The 25,948-nt window shown below is 46.6% G+C and overlaps 1 protein-coding gene across 2 annotated transcripts in view; it reads left to right on the top strand.

Annotated features, from left to right (window-relative positions):
* Positions 1-25,948, top strand: part of NFU1 (NFU1 iron-sulfur cluster scaffold) — a 338,080-nt gene that overhangs the window by 112,066 nt on the left and 200,066 nt on the right. The window lies entirely within an intron of this gene.

Raw genomic sequence — 25,948 nt, 5'->3', positions numbered from 1 at the left:
CAGCCACATCATCAGGTTGAGGAAGTTGTATTTCTTGTAGCACTTCCTGTGTATATGCACGTGGGGGGGCATAGGTTCTTCGCAATATAGTTTGCAATAATATTCCTGAAAGGCTAGCCGCCGGCCGGGTTTGTCGCTTTTAGCAGGCTGTCTTTCAATATATTTAGTGTATACATGCCTAATCTTTCCCAGCGTTCCGTGCATTTTTGTCACAATGCTGTGTCGTTGGTGCCCTAATTCTGTTGGCCCTGTCCTGACTCTGCAAGCGTTTTTAGTGCCTCCTCTATGGAGGTAAGTTCTTTACCTAGTGAGGTTTGTATGCCTCCTGATTTGGCAATAGCTGTGCCTCTGATGACCACTTTTAAAGCCTCTTGAAGGGTGTCAGCACTGGTGACACTGCCAGAGTTGTGTGAAGTATTCTGTAATACTGTCTTGGATATGGCCTCGAAAAAGGGGGTCCTGCAGTGCTTCAGTCCTGAGTCTCCATGCCTGGACTGGGGGTCTGGGAGGGTATGTATTGCCACTTCATCAATAGCGGGGCATGGTCCGACAAGTCCGAACTCTTATATTTTGTGTCTGAGTTCAGGGGCCAGGTCTCTTCCATCAAAAAAATAATCAAGTCTGGTAAGGACGGCATGTGGTGCCGAAAAGTATGAATAATGTCTGGCGTTCGCTATATGTCTAGCAGTTCAAAGGATGACAGGATGACAGAAGTGTTATCAGGGGCCGGACTGGCAGGGCAGGTCTATGGAACTTGGTGTCTGACCTGTCCATTTTCGGGTTTATAACACAGTTGAAGTCTCCTCCCCAAATGGTCTTGCCCCTCTGGTATTGTTACGCTCACCTGGTTCCCACGGGGGCGTCGACCGGAACTGGGCCGCTGTTACTTCCACCAGCGTGACGTGTAGCGCCGAGATGACTGACTGGACTGGCCCGCTCAGCCTAGTTTGTCTGGCTCGCAAGAATATTCTTCTGCAAAGGAGAAGAGGAATTAACCATCCGTGGAATTGAGTGTCAACCCACCTTCCCAACTCCCGTTGTCTTCCCACTGATCACTCTTGATGTCCCCTCCTTAGTCTCACCTGATGGTTTGGAAGGATGAGCTCTCCATCCTGCGTCGACCGCAGGGGCGCGTTGATGACCAGTTACTTCACTGGCGTAGAGGAATTGGTGAGTTCCAGTATTGACTCTAAAGTCCAATTGTTCATAAGAGTTCAAATGTATGCTCTTCACTCTGTCCGATTCCTTGCAAGTTGCCGATTAATCCACTCGAAGATTTCCAAATGGCACTCGGTAAGATTCAGGTAAGTCTATTGTGTTTTTCCCCTTAGGGGCCGGGGTAGGCGATGAAGCAGAGTTGACTGTGCCGACCCGAGATGAGGTGAGACCCCCGTGGTAAATCAGGTAAGTTTTGTGGGGGGTAACTGGTATTGTCCTTGCTTTCTCCCCTTAGGGGCCAGGGTACAGCGATGAAGCAGAATTGACTGCGCCGAGCCGAAATGAGGTGAGTACCTCCCGTGGTAAATCAGGTAAGTCCTTGGGGGTAGCTTGTATGGCATTAGAGAGTCCCCTTGCTCACCTTGCTGTCTTTGTCTCCTTAGGTGTCGGAGGGCGGCCGCGAGATGGAGAGAGCGTGATGGAATGCTGAAGTACCGCCAAGCAGGTGAGTTCAGCGCGGCGCCGTAGGAATGCGAAGCGATGCTTCAAAGACTTCTGTCTTTCAGTTCCGTGGCGAAATGGATCAGGATCCAGGTAAGGATTAAAGTTAAAACTCCTGTTCTAACCTTTATCCTTTTTGTCTTCTTGTTTCAGGAGTCCCAGGACTGAAGCGGGCGTGGCTGAAGACTGGAGCTGCTGGAAACACGGTGAGCGTTACGCTGCAGCAAGCAAAATAACGCGAAGCACGTGTGGCTATCCGGGCGTGGTTTAAATAGCCTTGGAAGAAGATCCAGGTAAGTATTCTTCCACAGCCCCACCCAAGTAACAAAATAGTCCCTTCAGTAAAATAGTCCCTCCTAAACCTCATTTGGCTTGAGTCTTCATGCAGCATGGTCTGCCTCAGGTGAGTATGCAGCATGGTCTGCTTCAGGTAAGTTATCAATAATGAGCCTGGCGCCCATGGTGCCAGGACTGACTTTATCTTTATGAGCCTGGCGCCATAGGCACCAGGACTGTACCCAAACAGCCCCTAACTGGGGCTTTTGGGCATGCTCCAAGTGGCATAATGCCTGCTTCCGGGGTTGCTGGGCCTGGTCTGGTCTTCCGGGGGCAGGCATCATGACAGCACTCCCCCTCAAAGCCTCTCCTAAAGTCGTTCTCCCCCTTGGCCGTGGTTTGTCTGGAAATTCCCGATGGAACCTCTTCACTAAACGAGGTGCATGCACGTGGTCACTAGGTTCCCAAGACCTTTCCTGCGGACCATAACCTTTCCAGTCAATTAGGTAAAAGAGTTTTGATCTCACTCTTTTTGAGTCCAAAATATTCTTGACTTCGAACTCGGGCTCCCCGTCTATGAGGATAGGTTCAGGTGGAGTGGTTAGCCTAGTTCCTGGTTGCACTGGCTTCAAAAGAGACACGTGAAAGACGGGATGGATTCGCATACGAGCAGGTAGGTCCAACTTCACGGCCACTGGGTTAATAATTGCCTTGACAGAAAAAGGTCCCAAATACCTGGGGTTAAAGGTCTGAGTTCCCTTGAGTGGTAAGTGCTTAGTGGCTAACCATACTTGGTCCCCTATTTGGTATTGAGGAGCTTCACTTCTGTGCTGATCCGCATCCTTTTTGTATTTTTCCTTAGCCTTTTGCAAATGGATGGTTGCTTCTTTAAAGGCTTGTGTAATAACAGCGTGGAGATGGTCCACTGCGGGCATCTGTAAATGCTGGGGTGAGTCCAAATCCGAGGTTCGAGGATGGTGCCCATGAATGGTAAAAAAAGGACTTTGTCCAGTTCCTGAGTGTACGGAATTATTGTACGCATACTCTGCGATCCACAGAATGTCTTTCCAATTCCCCTCAGACTGATGTAGCATACAACGGAGGTACTGTTCAAGAGTCTGGTTGGTCCTCTCCGTTTGACCGTCGGTCTGAGGGTGGTGACTGGTCGAAAGCCTAACATCAATTTGTGCCAGTTGGCAGCATTTCCTCCAAAAATGTGAAATGAATTGACTGCCCCGATCTGAAATTAACACTGAAGGAAAGCCATGCAGGCGGACAACATTTTCAAGGAATTCCTTGGCTAGGGTTGAAGCTGAAGGTATCCCTTTTAAAGGAATGAAGTGGGCCATTTTAGAAAAAAGATCTACAATAACTAGAATGGTATTGTAACCTTGGTACGGGGGTAAATCCGTGATGAAGTCTAATGACTAGGTATGCCAAGGGGTAGGTGGTATGTCTAATGGTTGCAATAATCCAGCAGGTTTTTTCTTTTGCCCTTTATTTTGTGCGCAAATGCCACAAGACATGACAAATGACTTGACATCCTTTCGCCTGGTGGGCCACCAAAATTGCTTCCTAATTTTAGCTTCGGTTTTTGCAATACCCGGATGCCCTTCTATTAAGGTGTCATGGTAATGGGAAATGACAAGTTCCTGTAGTTCCTTTTGCGGTAAAAATAGCCGGCCTTGGTAATAAGGTAAATCATCGATGACGGAGTACTCTGGACCTTTCTTTGCCCAGTCCTGTAGGGCAACGGAATCAAAGAGTTGGTGGATCTTGTTTTGAATGTCCTCCACTGTCTGTATGGATGTCAGGCCAAGGATTCTCTGTTCCGGAATTATGGGTACGGGTTCTAGAGTTATTTCTGCTTCTCCCATTCCAATCCGGGACAAGGCGTCTGCTTTACCATTCTTACAACCTGGTCGATAGGTTATTACAAAATCAAACTCTGCGAAGAACAATGCCCAACGGAGTTGGCGCGAAGATTGGGCTTTGGCTGTCTTTAGGTATTGTAAGTTGCGGTAATCGGTGATGACCGTGATGGTATGTCTGGCACCCAGTAGATAGTGCCGCCAAGCCTTGAAGGCGGACTTGATGGCCAGCAGCTCCTTGTCGGTTATGGCATAGTTTAATTCGGGGGCTGAAAATTTTCTTGACCAAAACGCCACTGGGTAAAGCTGGTTAGTTTCGGGATCCTTTTGGGATAGGACTGCTCCCAGGGCTGAACTGGATGCATCTGTTTCCACAATGTAGGGAAGCTCGGGGCGCAGGTGTCTTAATATGGGAGCAGATGTGAATTTAGCTTTTAACTCTTGGAAGGCGTTCTCGGCTTCCTCTGTCCACACAAAGCGTTTGTTTTTTCGCAATAGTGTTGTGATGGGATGTACAATGTGCGAGAAGTCCGGGATAAACCTGCGGTAGAAATTGGCAAAGCCAAGCATGCTTTGAACTCCTTTGATTGAACTTGGCGAAGGCCAATTAAGAATGGCATCCACTTTTCGTGTATCCATCCGGATTCCTCTCGGGGTCAGAATAAATCCAAGGAATTCCACTTCCGTAGTGTGGAAGATGCATTTTTCCAGTTTAGCATATAATTTATGCTGGCGTAATTTCTCTAGGACTGCTCGGACGTGTTTTACATGCTCAGATTCTGATAAAGAGTATACTAAGATGTCGTCGATGTAAACGACCACACAAACATCGATAAGCTCTCGGAGGACATCGTTCATGAAGAACTGGAAGGTTGCTGGTGCATTGCATAGTCCGAAGGGCATCACCTGGTATTCAAATAGTCCGTACTTGGTGCGAAAAGCAGTCTTCCATTCGTCACCCTCTTTGACACGTACCAGATGATATGCCCCCCGAAGGTCTAGTTTCGTGTATATACAGGCGTCCTTCACCTGGTCTAGTAGTTCTGGGATCAAAGGCAGTGGGTATCGATTCTTGATGGTTATCTGATTCAGTGCGCGGTAGTCTATACATGTTCTAAGGTCGCCTTCCTTTTTCGGTACGAAGAACAAAGCTGAAGATGCAGGGGATTTGGACGGGCGAATGAAGCCATTAGCAAGGTACTGGTTTGGTACTGGCGCAAATGAAGATTTTCGGGTTCCGTAAGGGCATAGATTCTGCTGCAAGGTGGTTGTGCTCCAGGTACAAGATCTATTTGACAATCATATGATCTGTGAGGTGGTAAGGTGTTTGCCTGTTCCTTTTGGAAGACATCCTGAAAGTCTTGGTATTCAACAGGTAATTGCATGGCTACTGGAATTACTGGGGCCAGGACTGATTGAGTTTTCCTTGGGTAGCAGGTGTGAGCACATTCTGGGAAGGTTAGTCTCTTCTCTCGCCAATCAATACAGGGATTATGTTTTTCCAACCAAGGTATCCCCAGTGTCAGCTGAAACTGTGGGGCCTTGATTAAGTCAAACATCATAGCCTCTCGATGCCCATCTTGACTCAGCAATGTCATCTCTGCAGTGGAATGAGTTACGGGTCCAGAGGCGATTTCCGTTCCATCTACAGTGGTGACAACATCGGCTGTGGTCTTGCGGGTGAGAGATAGATTCACCCTGGTAGCCAATTCCCAGTCCAAGTAATTTCCTATGGCTCCACTGTCTACGTACGCCTTTACCGCGTGCATGCGTGATGGCTTCTCTGGATCTACAAGGACCATGGGTATGGTGAAATGCGAGGTCAGAGTGTCCTTCTTTAAGCTCGGCAAGCGGACCTCTACGCTTGCCGGGCGTAGTCGTTTCCCGAGTCAGATTTCACATGGTTTTCATCTGCTGCTCCTATAACTTTCTTGGGTGGTTTTACTGGGCAGTTCCGAAGAAAATGACCAGCAGTTCCGCAATATAAACATAATTGCAGTTGCCGTCTTCTATCTCTCTCCTTTTGGGTTAAGGGTCCTTTAACCGCCCCGATTTGCATTGGTTCTGAAACATCTACTCCCTTGGAGCTTACGTGGGTTTTAACCAACACCCTGTTCTCAAACTTGGTTCGGTCAGCCTTCCTGGTTTGAAGTCTGTGATCGAGCTGGACCACTAGATCTATAAATTCAGCACAGTCTTGAGGCGGGTTCACGATTTGGGCCAAAACATCTTTGAGTTCTCCTCGATGGGATAATGTGATTCGCTTGGCTTCAGGCCATTCGGTTTCCACTACTAATCTATTGAAAGTTGCAATGTAAGATAAAATATCCTGGTTACCTTGACGTAGGGATAAAAGTTCGTTGTCCAAAGCCTGTCCTCGGGAGTGTCGGGCGAATAGTCTTTCCATGCTTGTTCGAAAACCCTGGAAATCTCGAAGAATCGGGTGATCCTGGTTAACTAGTGGAATGGACCAATCCGCTGCACTGCCGCTGAGATATGACAGTACAAAGGCTACCTTGGCCTGATCGTTTGGGAAAGCTCCAGGTCTACATAAAAAGTGCAAGCGGCATTGATTCATGAATGTTGCAAACCCTTTTGGGTCTCCGGCAAAGCGTTCAGGCGGAGCCAAAGGAACGGCTCCAGGTAAATTTATCTGCACCGGGTTACTCGATGGTACAGGAGCTGGACTTGCCCCAAGTCCTGGTAGAGGTGTTTGTCCAGCCTGGCTCTGTAATAGTTGTTTGGCCAACTCATCAGTTCGTTCTTTTGACACTATCAGTTCCCTCCTGAGGGCATTGGTTTCTTGGCGGCGGAATGCACTTCGGCCCTTAATTCCCCTAATAATTGGGCCAACTGATCAGTTTCCGAGGTCTCCATGACGCCCAGGTGGGTATTTGTGGGTAGGCTTCGCGTTCTGTTACGCTCACCTGGTTCCCACGGGGGCGTCGACCGGAACTGGGCCGCTGTTACTTCCACCAGCGTGACGTGTAGCGCCGAGATGACTGACTGGACTGGCCCGCTCAGCCTAGTTTGTCTGGCTCGCAAGAATATTCTTCTGCAAAGGAGAAGAGAAATTAACCACTGTGGAATTGAGTGTCAACCCACCTTCCCCACTCCTGTTGTCTTCCCACTGATCACTCTTGATGTCCCCTCCTTAGTCTCACCTGATGGTTTGGAAGGATGAGCTCTCCATCCTGCGTCGACCGGAGGGGCGCGTTGATGACCAGTTACTTCACTGGCGTAGAGGAATTGGTGAGTTCCAGTATTGACTCTAAAGTCCAATTGTTCATAAGAGTTCAAATGTCTGCTCTTCACTCTGTCCGATTCCTTGCAAGTTGCCGATTAATCCACTCGAAGATTTCCAAATGGCACTCGGTAAGATTCAGGTAAGTCTATTGTGTTTTTCCCCCTTAGGGGCCGGGGTAGGCGATGAAGCAGAGTTGACTGTGCCGACCCGAGATGCAGTGAGACCCCCGTGGTAAATCAGGTAAGTTTTGTGGGGGGTAACTGGTATTGTCCTTGCTTTCTCCCCTTAGGGGCCGGGGTACGGCGATGAAGCAGAGTTGACTGCGCCGACCCGAAATGAGGTGAGTACCTCCCGTGGTAAATCAGGTAAGTCCTTGGGGGTAGCTTGTATGGCCTTAGAGAGTCCCCTTGCTCACCTTGCTGTCTTTGTCTCCTTAGGTGTCGGAGGGCGGCCGCGAGATGGAGAGAGCGTGATGGAATGCTGAAGTACCGCCAAGCAGGTGAGTTCAGCGCGGCGCCGTAGGAATGCGAAGCGATGCTTGAAAGACTTCTGTCTTTCAGTTCCGTGGCGAAATGGATCAGGATCCAGGTAAGGATTAAAGTTAAAACTCCTGTTCTAACCTTTATCCTTTTTGTCTTCTTGTTTCAAGAGTCCCAGGACTGAAGCGGGCGTGGCTGAAGACTGGAACTGCTGGAAACACGGTGAGCGTTACGCTGCAGCAAGCAGAATAACGCGAAGCACGTGTGGCTGTCCGGGCGTGGTTTAAATAGCCTTGGAAGAAGATCCAGGTATTCTTCCACAGCCCCACCAAAGTAACAAAATAGTCCCTTCAGTAAAATAGTCCCTCCTAAGCCTCATTTGGCTTGAGTCTTCATGCAGCATGGTCTGCCTCAGGTGAGTATGCAGCATGGTCTGCTTCAGGTAAGTTATCAATAATGAGCCTGGCGCCCATGGCGCCAGGACAGACTTTTCTTTATGAGCCTGGCGCCATAGGCGCCAGGACTGTACCCAAACAGCCCCTAACTGGGGCTTTTGGGCATGCTCCAAGTGGCATGATGCCTGCTTCCGGGGCTGCTGGGCCTGGTCTGGTCTTCCGGGGGCAGGCATCATGACAGGTATGGCCCAAGGCATGGATAAAGTGTTTGAGAAAAGGCAGCTGTGTCATGGTTAGGGGCATATATATTAATTAAATGGTTATCCGCATTTTCCAGGAACCCCTGTACTCGCACAATTCTGCCTTCGTCATCTAATTCATATTGGGTCACTTTAAAAGACATTGTAGGGGCTATCCAAATGAACACACCATGAGCGTACGCTGAGAATAGAGCCCATAGTACGCCTGCTCCACTTTCTGGCAATTAACGACTGTTTGTCTGCAGTTAGGTGTGTCTCCTGCAGTAGGGCAATGTCTATTTTATGTCTGCAGGGGTATGTGTAGACTCGGTTCCTCTTCACATAATTATTCAACCTCGGACATTCCAAGTAAGCAATTACAAGTCGTTGCCCATGGTGGGCTATTCGTTTTGGCAGGGTCCTGTGTATTGGTCCATCTGCCTACCTTCTGCCAACCCGTTACTATGGATATGTATAGACAGCAATTCATGTTTGTACACCAGGTTCCATGTTCGGGACCAGCAGACCTCTTTCCTTTAGTATATTCTGAACGGTGGGCCAGAAGTACTGGACAGCTTAGTGCGCTATTCAAGGATGCAGGCAAAACGGGATACTCAATAACTTCTCCAACTTTCTTAACTAATAACAATCTCCCAGCATTGTTACCTATGCACAGGTGCGTACGGATTTCGCGTCCGCCTCCAGTGTGCTTTCTGGAAGCTTGCGCGCAGCGGGTGGGCGCAGAAACAAGCGTCCCAAGAAGAAATACTCTGAGGGCGGGTAGGCAGCATCCCGGGATCGGGCCCTTGCGTACAGGTGTCATGGCTGCGTACTTGGAGTGGGTCCTGCCATATAGCATAAGCGAATTGCTGACTGCAATCCTGAGAGATGATCTATTTAGCCAACAACCCGCTTGCCCTCGGGTTTGCAGCCAGGGCAGAGTCAGAGGTGCACAATCCTGATCAAGTGTGGTTAACAGTGCCTCAGTCTCTAGTTAGTGTGTGCTACCTCTATTGGGGAGTTGCTACATTAAGTCTGGCGGCACAACCATCTGTGAGAGGGCTAATTTTGTCTTTGTCCATACACGCATGTGCTTCTTCTGGGGGGTTGAAGAACAGGGCTCGGTTTTTGTGAAGAACTTTTAATCGTGCCAGGTACATCAACATATATTTTAGGTCCGCTTTACGGAGCCTGGATTTAACTGATGAGAAATGGGTCCTGCTTTTCTGGACCTGGAGGGTATAATCAGGATATACCACTAATCTTGCTGACGCTCTCCGGTTCGTGCCACCTTGCCTTGAGTGGGATAAGATCATCTCCCTATCCTTGTAATTGATGGTTTTTGCTATGATTGGTCGTGGAGGGGCTCCTGGTCGTGGTTTCCTGGTTAGGGCCCTATGCACCCTTTCTATTGTAAAGCCTTGTGAAAGATTTCCTGGGCCGACCTCTTGCAAAAACATATTTTCCAAATATGATGTGGGGTCAGGTCTTTCTCCTCCCTCTGGCAGGCTGATGATACAAACGTTATTTCTTCGGGCTCTCCCTTCTGCATCCTCCACCCTGTCTTCCAGTAGCCTAACTTTCTGCTGCAAAATGTGGACCTCAGGGTGGATTTCGTGGATCATGGCAGTGTTGTCTGTTAATTGTTTTTCTAGGTTAGTAGTCCTTCGGCCAGTTTCCTGACATTTGAGCACAGTGGTTTTCAGTTCTACGATAGCCAACAGGATTTGGTTGTCCGGCTCTTCAGCCACTTTAGTATTGCCTTGTGCAGACGACATCTGTGCGGTGGGCATGCATCTGTGGCTGAGTTGTGGCGTAGCTGTCAATTGTTGTGTGACTGCCCTTTTAGGCGCTTTAGGAGGCATTCAGCCCTCTTTGTGTAATGCGTATTGTGCACTGAGCATGGGTTTGATTGCCTTGTTACAAAGGAAATGACGGTTAGCTGGATCTAGGTGAGTGTCTTTTCGTTATTACGTGCAACACAGATTATCTTGGATGTAGTTAGAGCAGTGGGGGGAAAAGGATCTCCAAGCGTAAACTCCTTTGCCGTCTGCCTTCTTGGTTAGCCTCTGGGCATCAGATCTAGTACCTGGTGTCGCTGAAGTATCTCCCTGGGCCCAGGTTGTCCTCTGATATGGTCCTAGGGTCCGCTGCACCGTAAAGTTGTCTTGAGATGCCTGAGCCTTCATTTGATAATGTGCACCACTAGCGTGCTGCAGAGGCTTAAATCTTTATCTGGCTAGTGTTTGGCGGTCCAGCTGGGGTTAATGGTAGGCTGTGACAGCAAGTGATGCCAGCGGGTTCTCAAACACCACGTTATGCGAGGTGCAGCCTTTGGTCTGCCAGAGGGTGGTCAGCCCGTGGGAGTACTGGCGCTACGCTGCACATTTGTTTGTGGCGACGGGAAGGTCTGTGTGAAGCACCTTGTGAGTGCGAGCCTGTGCGACTTCGCGCTGAAAGTCTCCGGCACTATTACTATTGCTGCGTCGGGACTTCGTTGGCTCACCTGTCTGGGCTCTGACGTATGTCCTGGCCGGTTTCTGCTGGACTGCAACTCTCTGGATGTCGCCCTGTTATGTGAGGTGCATCGTTGCTCCGAGCGTCTCTAACTTTTTCAATTTTAAAGGGACAAGGCCGTGGGCGCCATTTTCTCTCTGCCCCGACAGACTTCCAACGAAACCTGCAAGGCGTTGTTTTATCAATGCACAGGGTCGGAGTGGTTCCTAGCTGTTGAGCGCACCCTATAAGTGCTTAGGAAGGTTTCTGTTGAGTAGGAATTTGAATCTGCTGGACAGTACAGCATTTCTTCGACCATATTGTATCAGATCAAGCTCACTGCCTGGCTGCTGGCTATGACCCCCCCCCCAAACCGATCCCTGCAATTAACACAAGAATGTGGCATTTGAATCCCTCGCTGGAGTGTGACTGCACTGCTCTTGTGAGTCATTGGGATGTTACTGGGTAGGCCTGTGTGGTAGTTGTTTGTGCACTGAGAATGCTACTTCACACAGCGGTCTGTCTTTATACAATTGAATGTTCAAGGAAATGTGCAGGTTGATTTCAGACTTTTGTTATGTTTTGTTAAGCAGTATTTGTAAAGTACAACCTTCGCTATTTATATTTTAGCGCTTACGGTTGTCAAAGAGGCGAGGTGTTGTTTCTTAAGGATGGGGAAAGCAGCTGATCTACATCCCCAACATCACATAATATGATTGCCTTAGTGTCCTTGCTAGCATAGATGTGTTGAGACAATTCAAAAGGAAACTGGAGAATGAATACTATTTCGCTGAATCCCTAGGCCTCAAACAGCGATGTTGTATAGGCAGGGAAGCTGGTTGCAACATGGCCCTTCTTAAATGGGGCTGGGCTTTGAACTGTTGCTCTGCTGAAAGCAATGCTGTAGACCGGGCTGTCTGGAAGTTCATGAGGCCTTCTGGGAGCTTTATGTATAAAGAAATAGTGATGTTGCAGGTTGGTACCTTCTTGTGAGAGTTAATGTTCATAATACAGCTTTGTCTAATCTTCTCAACTTGGTCTGCAGTTAAGTTGTCATCTTAAAAGATGGCAGCAGGGTGATCTCCGGTCCTCCAGAGATACAGAGTCTGATTACCAGCTTACATTTGCAGGTCTTCTTTGGGAATAATGACTCGCTTCGTGTACTGTGTGCCTCTTATTTGTACAATGTATTTTGCTTTTTCTGGGAGTACTAAATGTCATCTTTTGGCAGCCTCCAAGTTTGTAGATTGCATCAAGATGGAACATTTAGACATTTTATTGTTGGGAAAGATTTTCTTTATTTTCTGCTTATACAGCTTTATTCTTTGAGACCCTCAGTTTGTTTGCTGATTGATTTGGTTATTAGGTCTTTTCTAACTTTTTGACAAGGAGTCATTTGCTAACTCCACTTCCCAGAGCAACATGGGCAACACTGAGTAGTCTTTATGGCTGTCAGTGCAGCAGGACTTTGTTGTGTATAGCACCACTGGTCTGTATCTCCACTAGTGCATGGGGACTCTGAAGAGGGTGGATTTTCCACAGAGGCACTTTGTTCCTGTCAGTGTTCACCTTATTTGTTTTTCTGAGGCTTGTGGATCTGCCTAGAATCACATGCTCTGCATATAGTCTGTCATCTAGTGGAAGTCACAGAGTATTGCATCTTGATTTCGAAATTCGAAAAGGGATGCCAACTGGACGGGACTGTAACAATATCCCTAATGTGAGATGAGGACCCTCAGACTGTTTTTTCCTGCCATACTGGTTGTTCGCATAAATGCAGAGATTGTAGCTTGCTATGTGGTTACATTGCTTAGTATCTCTATATTTCGATAATAATTATCACGTCTTCAATGCTCTCTTTTAACAACAGATTACCACCCGAAGACTTCAACGACTGAACTCTCGACAACCAACAACGGTTTCCTTCAGGCTTCTGCCTTCGCAAGGGATTTCTAACATTCTACCGATAATTTGAGAATGAGAGAATGTCTTATTTCATACTTTCCTACTTCATACTTTCTTCCTTTGTCTGGCTGACCTTTCTGTTTCTGCTAAACATAGAAAGAGCACTGTTTAAATGTTGTCCTTCCTGTAACAGGAAGTTCCCTTGGAAAGGCGCTCGTAACAAGTGCAATAATTGTCTTCCTCTGCACCACAGCGAACGACTTTGCAAGGCCTGTAAAATCTTTTAGCCCAAAACTCTTAAAGACAGGCACACTAATCGGTGGGCGGCCTATGCCATGCAGGTCGAATCCGTTTCCCCCACAAGTGCAGTCGCTTTGGATGTGGAACACTAGGGTAGCTGCGGCTCCAGTTTGGATGACGAAGACAACCCGGTGCACGTTCAACTCCCACGTGTCCGTCCCCAACCCCACAAGTGTGCGGAAAGCATTGCTACAGGGGTATCCTCTGGATGCACCCACGCAATCTAAACATATCCCACAGGCATTCTTGGATGGTATCATCCAAAAATCCAGTGGCAACCCACGGCTTGTTGAAACCTTTGCAGAAACCTGGAGAATGCCCACGTTCTCAACCATCAACGCTTTTGCAACTGCGTCAAGCGCATGGTTCTCAATTTGTCTCATTAAAGGATACCTCCCATAATTCTTTGACGCCCATTTCAGACATGTCAAAATGTACGTCGAAACTGCATTCCCATTCAAAATTAAGGGAAAAACACAGTAAAACACATGAGCAAGCTGTTACACAACCAATGGGTACCAGTGCCCACCCTATCCTGTTGCCCAGGACTATGTCTAGGCTACTGATACCCGTTCTCAGTCCCTGCAGAGTAGGCACAGTCCATCTAACTTGGATGAAATAGTCTTCCCTCTTCCAGACACATCTAGAACAGAGACCTGGACCAGGGAATAATTTGCACAAGCTATGTACAGGATGTCTTTATTTATTTTTTCAGAAAAGTATCCCATTAGGAAGAGGACCCTTCTGTTAGAAGAGGCACCTCAGGAACCTAAGTCTCCTAGTCTTCAAGCCTCTCCTGTTCAGCCTGTCACTAGTATTTCTGGAGACCCCACTAATATTTTTCAGGATGATCAATATGATCAAGAATATTTGTATACTAACCAGGACCAGGGGGTGGATAACCAAGATCCAGACACATGGCCTCAGGAGCCTACTGTTCAGGGTACATGGTATTTTTGCGAACGTTAATCCATCTAGAAAAGGCTCAAAGACCTGTATACCATCAGACTTAACAGGCAAACATGTTGAAGACATGGCTAACTTGTTCAACATACAAGATCAAAATGACCAATATACAATACAATCACTCTCAGAAGACCTTGATGTCACAATGGGCCTATCGGAAGAAACAGCACTAAAACCCAAGTCAAAATGTATTCCATATCTAGCACAAGACAATGTGATGGACATTTTCTTCAAAGCAACTCAACAAGATCTAAGATGAAACTACCTCTTACGAAAAAACCCTTACATCCATCACCACATGTCTCCTAAAGAGAAAAGGGAAATGGAGAAATTTAGCAAAAATCCGGATATAACTATAAAGAAGGCAGACAAAGGAGGAAATATTGTTTTGACGAAAACTGAAGATTACCTAAAGAAAGCAGAAAAACATCTCAACCAACAAAATTGTTATGAAAAATTTACCACAAATCCCATAAGGAAACTAGTGGAAGACTTGAAAAGTATGACCACGATTTGGCTGGAAACAGGCCTATTGACTGAAGATGAACATGACTTTCTATTTAGTCATTTCTCAATTTCAGGCACAATATACTTTATTCCAAAAATACACAAACCTTTTACAAATGTTCCATCATGTAGACTAATAATAAACAGTATCGGTTCCATCACAGAACCAATCTCACAATATATCGACAAACATTTGCAACCTCTGGTATCAGGTCTGGCCTCTCACATAAAAGACACAAAACATGTGATCCAACAGTTAGAATTAGTAATCTGTGAAGAAAACTACAGACTCATCACGCTAGATGTCTTTTCACTGTACACAAGTATCCTACATCCGAAAGGAATAGAAACAACCAACTATTTTCTAAAAACCAGATCGGTCTCTTTCCACCAACATAATGAAATAATACTAGAAATGCTGGACTTCACACTCAACAACAACAATTTCACGTTTAATGGACAACTGTACAAACAAAAACAAGAAACGGCCAGGGGTGCCAAGTTTGCACCCGCATATGCAAACCTTTACATGGGCCACTTCGAAATAGAACATGCTTGGCAACACACTGCATTTACCACAAACAACATCATCATTTATTGGGGTTGTTACATCGATGATGTTTTGATAATCTGGAACGAAGACCAAAAAGCCTTTCAAGAATACTATGAATATCTGAATACCAATGAATACAATCTACATTTCACTCTAACTGAAAGTACATCTTCAATTAATTTTCTGGACTTAGAACTCTATAGCAGAAATGACACAACACACACAACTTTATTTGTCAAGCCAACTGCAGGCAATACAATTCTACATGCAAGAAGCAATCATCCTGATCACGTAATTTGCCACATTCCATATGGAGTATTATTACGCATAAGGAGAAATTGCACAGAGAATGAAGAATATGAGAAGCATGCTAAAGACTCGATCAATACATTTAAAGTGAGAGGTTACAACCACTGTCATCTTCAGAAGACCTTTCAAAAAACAAAAACCAGGATGAGAGCTGAATTGTTAACCAACAAACAAAAACTCACATCCATCAGTAACTCAAGCAAACTAAGATTCATAACTACGTATCAAGGCAATCAAATCAGCTCTATGCAAAAACTGGCATATCCTCAAGCTAGATAATGATATCTCTGACTATATAGATGAAACTGCAAACATCACCTTTCGTAAAACCTAAGAACCCAAAGGATATACTTGGACACCCACATTTTGTACACCATAAATGTGGGACAAAAAAACGCTCAAAGGCAATTTTTAGTGTGGAAAGGGCAACATTTGTCCAAACACAGAAAATGGCAAACAAGACATTACAATACCAAAAGGAACAACAAGAAAAATAAGGCAATTCATAAATTGCAACTCAAAGCATGTGATATATGGAATACAGTGCATATGCCAACAACTTTACATAGGAAGCACCATAATGCCACTAAAAATTAGGATTCTTAAACACTTTAGATCGATCAAAAAAGAATAGATAAAATATCCACTGGCATACCACCACCAACAAGAACACAAAGGAGAACTAAAGGAAGACATCAAATTGTTTGGTATTGAAAAAATAAGTATGCCACCACGAGGAGGCAACATAGAGAAAATACTGAGATCCAGAGAGGCATCATGGATATGCCTGCTGGACACATGCCATAGTGGCCTCAATGATGATACAGAGATGAACAATCTACTTTAATGAACTTTTGTATCTACTTACGTTGCACTGTACTTGCTAGTTAAGCCTCTACTTTCATCTATGTAAACTGAGAATCAAAAATATTGCTAGCCAATGTCCTTAACAGGCTTCTTTTTTAGACTCTTGTCAAATTAAAATGTAATTAACATTTCCAAGTCAAAGACCGTTAAACAATTGAAGTAAGTTAGGCAACTGTAGATAGCAAAATAACGATGCAAAAGAACGCAGCAAAAAGAAGCCAAATCCAAGATGGTGACGCGTGTACCGCCCATCCAGTGGCGTCCCCGGCTACCTGTCCACACACCCCACTCCGGAGAGTTTGGTGTTCTAGGATGCTACGGCCACCTCGAAACAGGCAGCATACCCTACCATCCCTCCTGATAGAGACAATAAGCGCATGGATGGATGGGCACGCAAGGTATTTTCTGCTGGGAGTATGGCGTCGAAATCGGCCAACTCCACCTGTGCCTTAGCAAAGTTTAGTCACACTCTTTGGAATTGCTTCTCTTTAGCGTGTGAGCATATTCCCAAAGGGGAAGAGAGGGAAGGCTTTCTAGCTATTGTGCAGGAAGGCAAGGATGCCATGTGTCAATCCCTTCAGTTTGGGTTAGAAACTGCGGACAGTGTCAGCAGGTCTATGGCTGCGAGCACCGCGATGCACAGGTTTGCGTGGTTGTGGAAGTCTGGTACAGCCCCGTCTTCTCAACATGCCCTTTGACGGGTCGCATTTGTTTTGGCAGCAAGGCTGACGAGAGCCTTGAGAGGTTGCAGACCTCCAAAGTAGCTGCCAAATCTTTGGGTGCAGCTGTTAGACAACCTCCGTCTTTTCGTCCTAGGGGACAGCAATGAAGGGGTTCCTTTCGCTACTACTCCTCACTTGTAAGGGCGAGAGGGATGGCCAGTCAGAGAGGCCAACGTAAGTTTCCTCACGGTGGACGAGGTAGAGGTGCCAAAGCCGCTCAAGCAGCAGCCTCTTTGCGTCAGGCGCTGCGACTTCCGCTTCAAAACCGCTTGGAGGCCTTGTTTCATTGTTCACCGGTACGGGGCATTTTGTCTCAGCATCTAGAAGAGTGGCAAGTCATTACTTCAGATGCGTGGGCTCTGGAAACAATAGCCCACGGCTACTCCCTTCCTTTTCTACAACGGCATCTCAACAATTCACTGGGGAAGCACTCTTTGAGATTCCCGGATCTGCTCCTTGTGCAGGAGATTTTAACCCTGCTGGAGAAAGGCGCTATAGAACCAGTGCCTGTGGCGGAGAGGAACAAGGGTTTGTACTCCACGTATTTTTTGATTCCCAAGAAGGACGGAGGACTGAGACCCATCTTGGACTTGAGATGCTTGAACAAGTTCCTCAGGAAGGACAAGTTCAAGATGGTCACTCTTTCTCAGATCCTTCAGGCCCTCCAACTTCAGGATTGGTTGGTGTCCTTGGACCTGCAGGATGCTTATTTTCATGTGCCGATCCATCTCAAGCACAGGAAATACCTGTGGTTTGCAATTGGCGGCTCGCACTTTGTTTCGGGTCCTGCCATTCGGGTTGACCACCGCCCGAGGGTCTTCACCAAGCTCATGGTGGTGGTGGCAGCGTATCTCAGGAGAGGGGGTTCACATCTACCCCTACCTGGACAATTGGCTGATCAGGGCGCATTCTCCCAAGCAAGCCTTTAATCATCTGAGTCACCTGGCACTCCCTGCACAAGCTGGGCTTCTCCCTCAATTTCAAGAAGTCGCATATGACACCTTCCCAACAGCTTCAGTACATCAGGGCTGTGTTGGACACGTCCTTGGGGATGTGCTCGCCACACAAGGTGAGGGCTCAACACATTCTCCAGATGGTCTCCAAATTTCAACAAGCCTAGAGTCTTCCGGCTTTCGAATTCTTAAGGTTACTTGGCCTCATGGCATCCTGCATTTGTCTGGTGCCAGAGGCCCGGCTGAGAATGCGATCCCTTCAGTGAGCGCTCCGGACTCTATTCTCAGGCAAAATGTCAGATCTCCTTCATGTTCCCGTCACGGTCTCCCAGGATCTTCTTTGGTGGGCCAGTGAGGAAAATCTTATGAAGGGGGAGCCTTTTTGGCAACTGTGGCCGGAGGTAACGGTATTGACGGATGCTTCCCTCGTGGGGTGCTCATGCCAACGTTCTGACCATCAGCGGTCATTGGTCTCCATCCGAGTCCAAACTACACATGAATCTTTTGGAGCTGAGAGCGATCAGGCTAGCACTGAAGGCTTTCCTGCCGTCTGTATGGGGGAACAATATCCTGATAATGACGGACAACACGGCCATGCCTTACCTCAACAAGGGAGGAGGTCTAGGGTCACTCCCTCTGTACAGGGAGGCAATGCAGCTCTGGTTCTGGGCAGTTCAAGGAGAAATCTCCCTAGCGGTGGTTCATCTGACCGGAGAAGAGAACATGGCGGCAGACGTTCTGAGCAGGCAGATCGCAGTCTCCCACGAGTGGGAACTAGCTCAGGAAGTCCTTCAAGAGATCTTTGCCATTTGGGGAACGCTGCAGGTGGACCTGTTCGCGACCGGTGTCAACCGGAAGTGCGAAAGGTACTGCTCGAGGGAATTTCCTCTGAGAGGAGCTCTAGGAGACGCGTTAGTCTTGGATTGGTTATTCCCGCTTCTGTATGCGTTTCCTCCGATCCCGGTCATTCCTCAAGTTCTCAGGAGGTTACAACGGTTCTGGACCTGCATGATCCTCATTGCTTCGGATTGGGCCAGGAGAGCGTGGTACCCTGACCTTCTAGACATGTCCATCTGTCCTCCAAAATTTCAAGACTCTCAACCTTCACACATGGTTTCTAAACGGATGAGATATAAGGATTGACGTGATAAGGATGACGTGATGGAGGTGTTGTTTTCGGCCAGGCAGCCAGCATCTAAGTCCCTGTACTGTTGGCGTAAGTTTTGCAACTGGTGCAGAGGAAAGAATGTTGATCCTTTTCAGTGCTCAATTCCAGAGATTCTCTCCTTCTTACTTTCTTTTGGCCCACAGGGGTCTTCAGGTGGGAACCATTAAAGGTTACCTGGCAGCGCTTTCTATCTTTAAGCGCTCATCCGAGGAATGCTCCTATTTTAACATTCCACTGGTCAATCAGTTTCTGAAAGGGCTCACACATGTTTTTCCGACATCGCCTTTTCAGGTGCCGGTCTGGGACCTAAATTTGGTCTTAAAGTTGCTGATGAGTGCTCCGTTTGAACCTTTGCACTCTTGTCCGTTGAGATTGTTAACATTTAAGACTGTTTTCTTGGTTGCAGTTACCTCTGCTCGAAGAATGAGCGAGTTGCAGGCACTTTCTTCTAAGCACCCTTTACTTTGTTCCACAAGGACAGGGTTGTATTAAGAGTACGTCCGTCCTTCCTACCTAAGGTAGTGTCAGAATTTCATTTCAGTCAAAAGGTGGTGCTCCCCGCCTTCTATCCTCCACATCATCCTAGTAAGGACGAGGAGAGACTCCATAGGTTGGATCCTAGGTGAGCGTTGAGCTTTTATCTTTCTAGAATGTCCAAGGTCAGAGTGGACGACCAGCTCTTTGTGGGGTATACTGGACACCGATTAGCCAGGCTGTTTCTAAACAGACCTTGTCTTGGTGGATCATCCTCACTATTTCAGAATGCTACAGGTTGGCTGGCAAGGACCCTCCTGAGGGCTTGCGGGCTCATTCCACCAGGGGTATGGATACATCAACAGCCCTGCAGAGGGGTGTACCAGTAAAGAACATCTGTGATGCTGCAACGTGGTCTTCCATACACACGTTTGTTAAGCATTATTCCCTGGATACCTGCCATGCTCAGGATGTTGCCTTTGGTAAGGCGGTGCTTTACTCTGTCATTTAATTGGGTATGTCTAAATTCTTTTCCCTCCTCCACTCATGGATACTGCTTTGGGAGTCTGTCATAGATGAGGATCAATTGGAGGACACAATCCATTCGAAGAACAAGTTACTTACCAACTGGAAACGTTCTTTCGACTGGATGTTCCTCCAACGTATTACTCATCGCCCTCTCAAGAATTTCCCATGCCATTACAGCTTTCATTCCAACAAGGCTAAGTGTAGTCGATGCTGTATTATGGGCATGTGTGCCACACGTTGTGAGGGGGGAAAAACATGAACTGAGGCTACGGGCGCCGTGCGTGCTACTTATAACATCCGATGACGTGACCCTCGACGGAGGCCTTCAAGGGAGATCGACCCGACGTCATCGACACAGGGCTCCCTCTGCCGAGAAAATTTCAGAAGCAGTACAGCTGTGGACATTACATGTCATAGATGAGGAATACGTTGGAGGAACATCCAGTCGAAAGAACGTTACCGTTTGGTAAGTAACTTGTTCTTCTTGGGGCTCCAATTCGGATGCAATATTTGCTGTTTCAAATCCCTCAGCATGTAGCCAGTCACTAGATAACCATATGAAAGGTTATGCGCCTTTTAGGAATGATGGCTTCCTGTATTTTTTTAGTGCCACACAATTGTCTATGCATGCAACTGCTGCAAGAGGGGCTCTCGAGCCAACGGTCTCAGGCAAGTGGACAGTGGAACAATCTAGTTGTCTCAAAATCCCACGTACTATCACTGAGGTGGTGGATAAGGGAAAACCTTTTGTTAAAGGGGAAATCAAAATGTTGATCGTTTTTTACCAGGACTACAAATCGCATCAAATCTGTAGTTTCCTGCCCCTCTAATTTTGTGCCGGTACTTAAATCTGCCCTTCTCCCTGTTCTGTTAGCTCCAATACTTTGTTACTTTGTTTTTTGGTTACTGCTTGCTGCTAAACTAGTACCTTTAGAATTGATTTGCTGCTTCACATCAGTTCCTTATTCAGTTTTACCTTAGCTCCTACCTTGATTTCTATTTATTTTATCAATTGCATGTACTGTTAGTCTTTTAAGAATTTTAGCTCTGCATTTGAAAAGTCTTTTGGTTCTTTTTTTACCAATATTACAAATCCCATGAAATCTGTAGTTTCCTGCTCCTCTAATTCTGCACCCAGGCGCGTGAACGGCGGCAGGTGAGTTAGGCCTGTCTGTGCCGGTTCATGCTGTTCCAGCCTTCTGTTTGAGGTTTACCATTCTTGCAGCTGTTCTGTGGGCTCCTGTTGCTTCGCATGATTGGGAGACTCATCAGGTAGGAACCAGCTCCCATACGATGTACCCGGCCCTGCTGCTGGCTTGCTAACCATACCTCATGCTGATTTCACTCCCACTCATCTGTAACCTCATTGCATATGTCCCCCAAACATCTTACAATTCTAATGTGCTCAACCCTGCGTGCTCTAACCATGTGGAAGTGACTCATTTTGCTCTTTTTTGCTTTAAAATGGGGCTCCTAAATACCTGCTATTTAGTCAAACAAGCAGAAGATTTTTGACCTTATAGCGATTAGCAAATTTGATATACCTCACTGAAACTTGGCTCTCTGAGGTAACCAATCATGCCGCTGCCTCAGCCCTTCTCGATGTTTATCAAATCTTTCGAACTGACTGCCAATCCTGTCGGGGCGGCGGCACTGCAGCGATTATATGAGACTCCTTGGCATCACATATTTGTCACACATCACCTATTGATAACTGCCAACAAACTCTGATCAAAATTGCCATTGACTCCAACACCACCATCTGTCTTATCACCATATATCGTCCACCTGTAAGCATGCCTCTGTTTGAAGAACATTTGTTTATGCTTCTTGGTGACTTTATTAAACCCACATCCTATGTCATCATCCTAGGTGACTAGTTATTGAGCATATAATGCCCAGGACTCTGAAGCCACCAATCTCATGCTCTCATTAGTGGCCTATGGCCTACATCAACAAATAAAATTGCCCACTCATAAAGATTGACACACTCTGGATTGGGTACTTTGTCATCGCTTATTTTTGACTAATTTGGAAACTAGGACCTGCCCTTTATCTGATAACTGTCTTAATTTCCTTTTCACTGGATCTCCTGTCTAAAATTGTTAGACGGAACTCAAACCCTTGTGTCAAACACACAGTTAAGAATATTCGCAAAATGTCCCTCACCGCTTTCAGTTAACTTGCCCAACCTATGCTGGCAAACTTGCTACCTTCACACTGTACCACCACCCTAGTTGATCAATACAAAGATGTTGTCTCCTTTGTCACAGACACTCCCGCACCCCCCCACCCCCTTCCCCCACTCCGACTAAAAATGTCAAGACAGAAACACTGGGCCAATCATGGTTCTCTGGCAAAATCCTTGACCTAAAAACTCGAAAAAGGAAAAGGGAACAGGCCTGGCGTACGAACCCTTCTGAGGCTAATCTTAATCTTGCCTCGTATTGCAAAGCCGCCACTGACTACAAAACCGCTATCCTGGTTGCTAAACACGATTTCTATGACCATCGCATCAGCAATGCCAAGTCATCCCAAAAATAACTCTTTGCCATTTTAAAAGATTTCAAGGGAAAGGCTAACTCCTATTCTGCCATCACTAAAAGTAATCAGTGATGTTTTCATATTCATTCAGGCTTTAATGCCAAACTCAATCTTCATTGCAATAAAATTGCCTCGTTACAGGCTAATCTATTCAATCCTCAAAGTTCCATCACTAATGAGGCCCCTGTCCCTAACCTATCTGACGCCCCTATCCCTGTGTTCAAGCCAACCCCCTGCCCTGACGACATTTGTCGTCCTGCTAAGATTAAGGACTTTTTTAGTTGTCTAGCCCTTCTGGGCACTAGACTGGTTAATTCATCTTTTACCAATTCTACTGTGCCTGCTCTCTCAAGGATGTCTGGATCTCCCCTAGTCTAAAAAACAAAAAAAGCGGCTACTCTTGATCCTGCCACTGCGGACAACTATCGCCCTATTAATAATGTTACCTTTTTGTTAAAACATTTGGACAAAGTCGCATACAGTCAACTACAGCAACACATTGAAAATAATCTACTGGGCTCATTACAGTCCGGTTTTCACGCATCACATGGCACTGAAACCGCTCTGGTTGATTTAAAAGCTAACCTGTGCCATATTGCTGACTCAGGACAGATTGCCCTCTTATTGCTCGTAGATTTCTTCACAGCTTTTGATCTCGTTGATCGCTGTTTGCTGCAGGAGAGACTAGAAACTATCGCAAACTGCTCCAATAATGCCTTATATTGGATCTCCTCATTTCTAGGTCCCAGATCTGCTCGTGTTGCCTCATGGGGCTACAAATCTCCCATCCAATTGCTGCAATGTGGTTTTCCTCAGTGTGCATCTCTTTCTCCCACTCTCTTTAACTTGTACATTTGTCCTCTCTTTGACCTTCTTAACAGCATCAGCAGGAGTTATACCAACTACACTGATGACACTCAGGTGGTGATCAAACTGACTGGCAATTATGAGTTGGACCTCATTAAAATCACTTGTATCTATGCTACCATTGAGGACTGGATGATCAAAAATCTTCTTGCCCTCAATGGCAATAAAACTGAGATCATGCTTGTTGGTACTCCTCAACGTCTTGCCAAACTGGATTCCAGATATCCAGCTTTTAACATCTCTGGAACTACAATTTAGAACAGCCCCTTGGTCAAGACCCTTGGCATTTATTTAGATGCCAACATGAACAAACATGTCACCCAGCTGAATGCCTCCTCCGCCTATGCAACACGCCTTATCAGACAAATCAAACCTTTCTTATCCATCACCAACACTGCAGCCCTTTCCGCTGCTCTGGTCAACTCCAGACTCGACTATAGCAGCTGCCTCTTGGCTGGTACGTCTCAGTCCAATCTGGTTTTCGTACAGGTGGTTCAGAATAATTCAGTGCGTGCAGTAAGTGGTATCTCCAGAAGGAGCCATGTCACTGAAGCCTGTAACTCCCTACACTGGCTTCCTGTTAAGCACCGCATTGCATACAAGATACTTTCCGAAGTGCTTCACAGACAATGCCCCATCTTACTTAAAAGAAAGGATTAAGTGTTCTCAGTCATCTTGCATTCTACGATCCAACAACTCCAATAACCTTACGCAGCCTCATTACACGCTTGCCAGCTTTGGCGGCACTAGCTTTAATTCTGTTGCCCCACGTTTATGGAACTCTCCCTGTTTTTCTGCACACCTGCCCTGAGCTTTCTTCCTTTAGGAAATCTCTTAAAACATTATTTTTAATTCTTATGACTAGTGCATATCAACCCCTGCGTCTCCCTGGTCTACCCTGTGTTTCTCTCTACTGAGCTCTCTTACTTGCTGCGCACTGAGGCTCATGGGCGAGTTGTGCCTTATAAGAAATAATTAACATCATTCACCACCCCCCTCAGTGGAGGCAACTCTCACCTTAGAAACATCCCTGTAAGGGTGGGGAGCACATCTTCTCCACCAAACAGCACATGGCACATGGTCACAAACAAGCACATCAGCCTGTTGGAGCTACTGGCAGTATTCAAAGCCCTAAAAGCGTTTCAACAACAGCTACAAAGGAAGACGTCGCTAGTCTTAACAGGCAGCACCATATCCATGTTTTAAATAAACAAACTGGGTACACACACCCTCCAAGGCTGTCCAAACTAGCCCAAAACATTTGGAAGTGGGCACTCAAGTACAATATGTTCCTCCTGTCACTACACGTTCCAGGGGAACACAATCTTCTGGCAGACGTGCTCAGCAAAGACGTTCAACTGTCTGTAGAACATGAGTGGTGCTTACACACGGACATTTTACACAATGGCCCTCATTACGAGTCCGGAGGTAGCCGCGCTGGTAAAACCGGCAGGCTGCCGCCGGACCCGTGGGGATTTACCGGCTCAGGACTTGCCGGAATCACCCGGGCATTACAGCCCAGGTGGTCCAGTAATTCCAGAGCTGGCATTCTGTAAATCCCCATTCCCGTGGAGTCCTATAGGACTCCACGAGAATGGGGAAGTGGAAACACCGGCCCCATGTGGTAATGGTGCTGGTGTTTCCGCGTCAGTCTACGGCCGGTGACATTACACCCGCTAGGTCACAACTGGCGTGTCTTAACACCACACGGCCACAGAACTTGTAGTTAGCCGGTCCGGAAAACGGTGCTGGTACGGTTTTACTGGCACCGTTCTATCCGGACCGGCTAACTTGTAATGAGGGCCAATGTCTGGGGGCATCCAGAGATGGACCATTTCGCAACTTAGGAAAACACTCAGTGCCCAAACTTCGCCTCCAGGCATCCCCAGACAAAGTCCAAGGGGAATGGTCTCTGGATCAAGTGGTCAGGGAGATTTGCTTACACTCTTATCTCCCCCTCCCCCAAACACCTCTCCTCAAGAGGATAGTTCACAAGATGCACCAGGAACAAATTACTCTAATCCTAATGGTACCAATGTGGGATCATCAACCGTGGTTCTCACACTTCATGAAAATGTCACTTTGTACTCCAGTCAAACTACCATGCCCCTACAACATGCTCTCAAACAGTAGGGGACAACACTACACCCATGTCTGCAAAAATGGAACTTAGCAGCCTGGCTCCTGAGGTCATAGAGTTTGGATATCTTAATCTACCACAAAGATGTATGGACATTCTTAAAGAAGCGTGTAAACCAAATACCAGATACTGTTATTTCAATAAGTGGAAACGCTTTGTCATTTGGTGTACTTCTTGTGACATCAGTCCAACTCAGTGCACTCCATCTCATGCAGTGCTCCATCTAACCTACCTTTTGGACTTGGGGCTCATCTTTAATTCACTAAAGGTTCACCTTGCTCCCCTTTCTGCTTATACCACCTCTCAAAGTAAGATTTCTTGGTGGAAAGTCCCTGTAATTAAAGCCTTCATGGAGGGGGTCAAAAGACTTCACTCCCCCAATATCTAATCTAACTCCCGGATAAGACTTGAATGTTGTCCTTACTAAGTGTCTGGGCCCTCCTTTCGAGCCAATGCATAAAGCAAGTCTTAAATGCCTTACTC

Source organism: Ambystoma mexicanum, chromosome 10, assembly GCF_040938575.1.
Source record: "Ambystoma mexicanum isolate Mex_15411 chromosome 10, UKY_AmexF1_1, whole genome shotgun sequence".
NCBI classification, from domain to species: Eukaryota; Metazoa; Chordata; class Amphibia; order Caudata; family Ambystomatidae; genus Ambystoma; species Ambystoma mexicanum.
The sequence above is the reverse complement of the archived record's forward strand: the minus strand, read 5'-3'. Positions and strand labels throughout refer to the sequence as shown.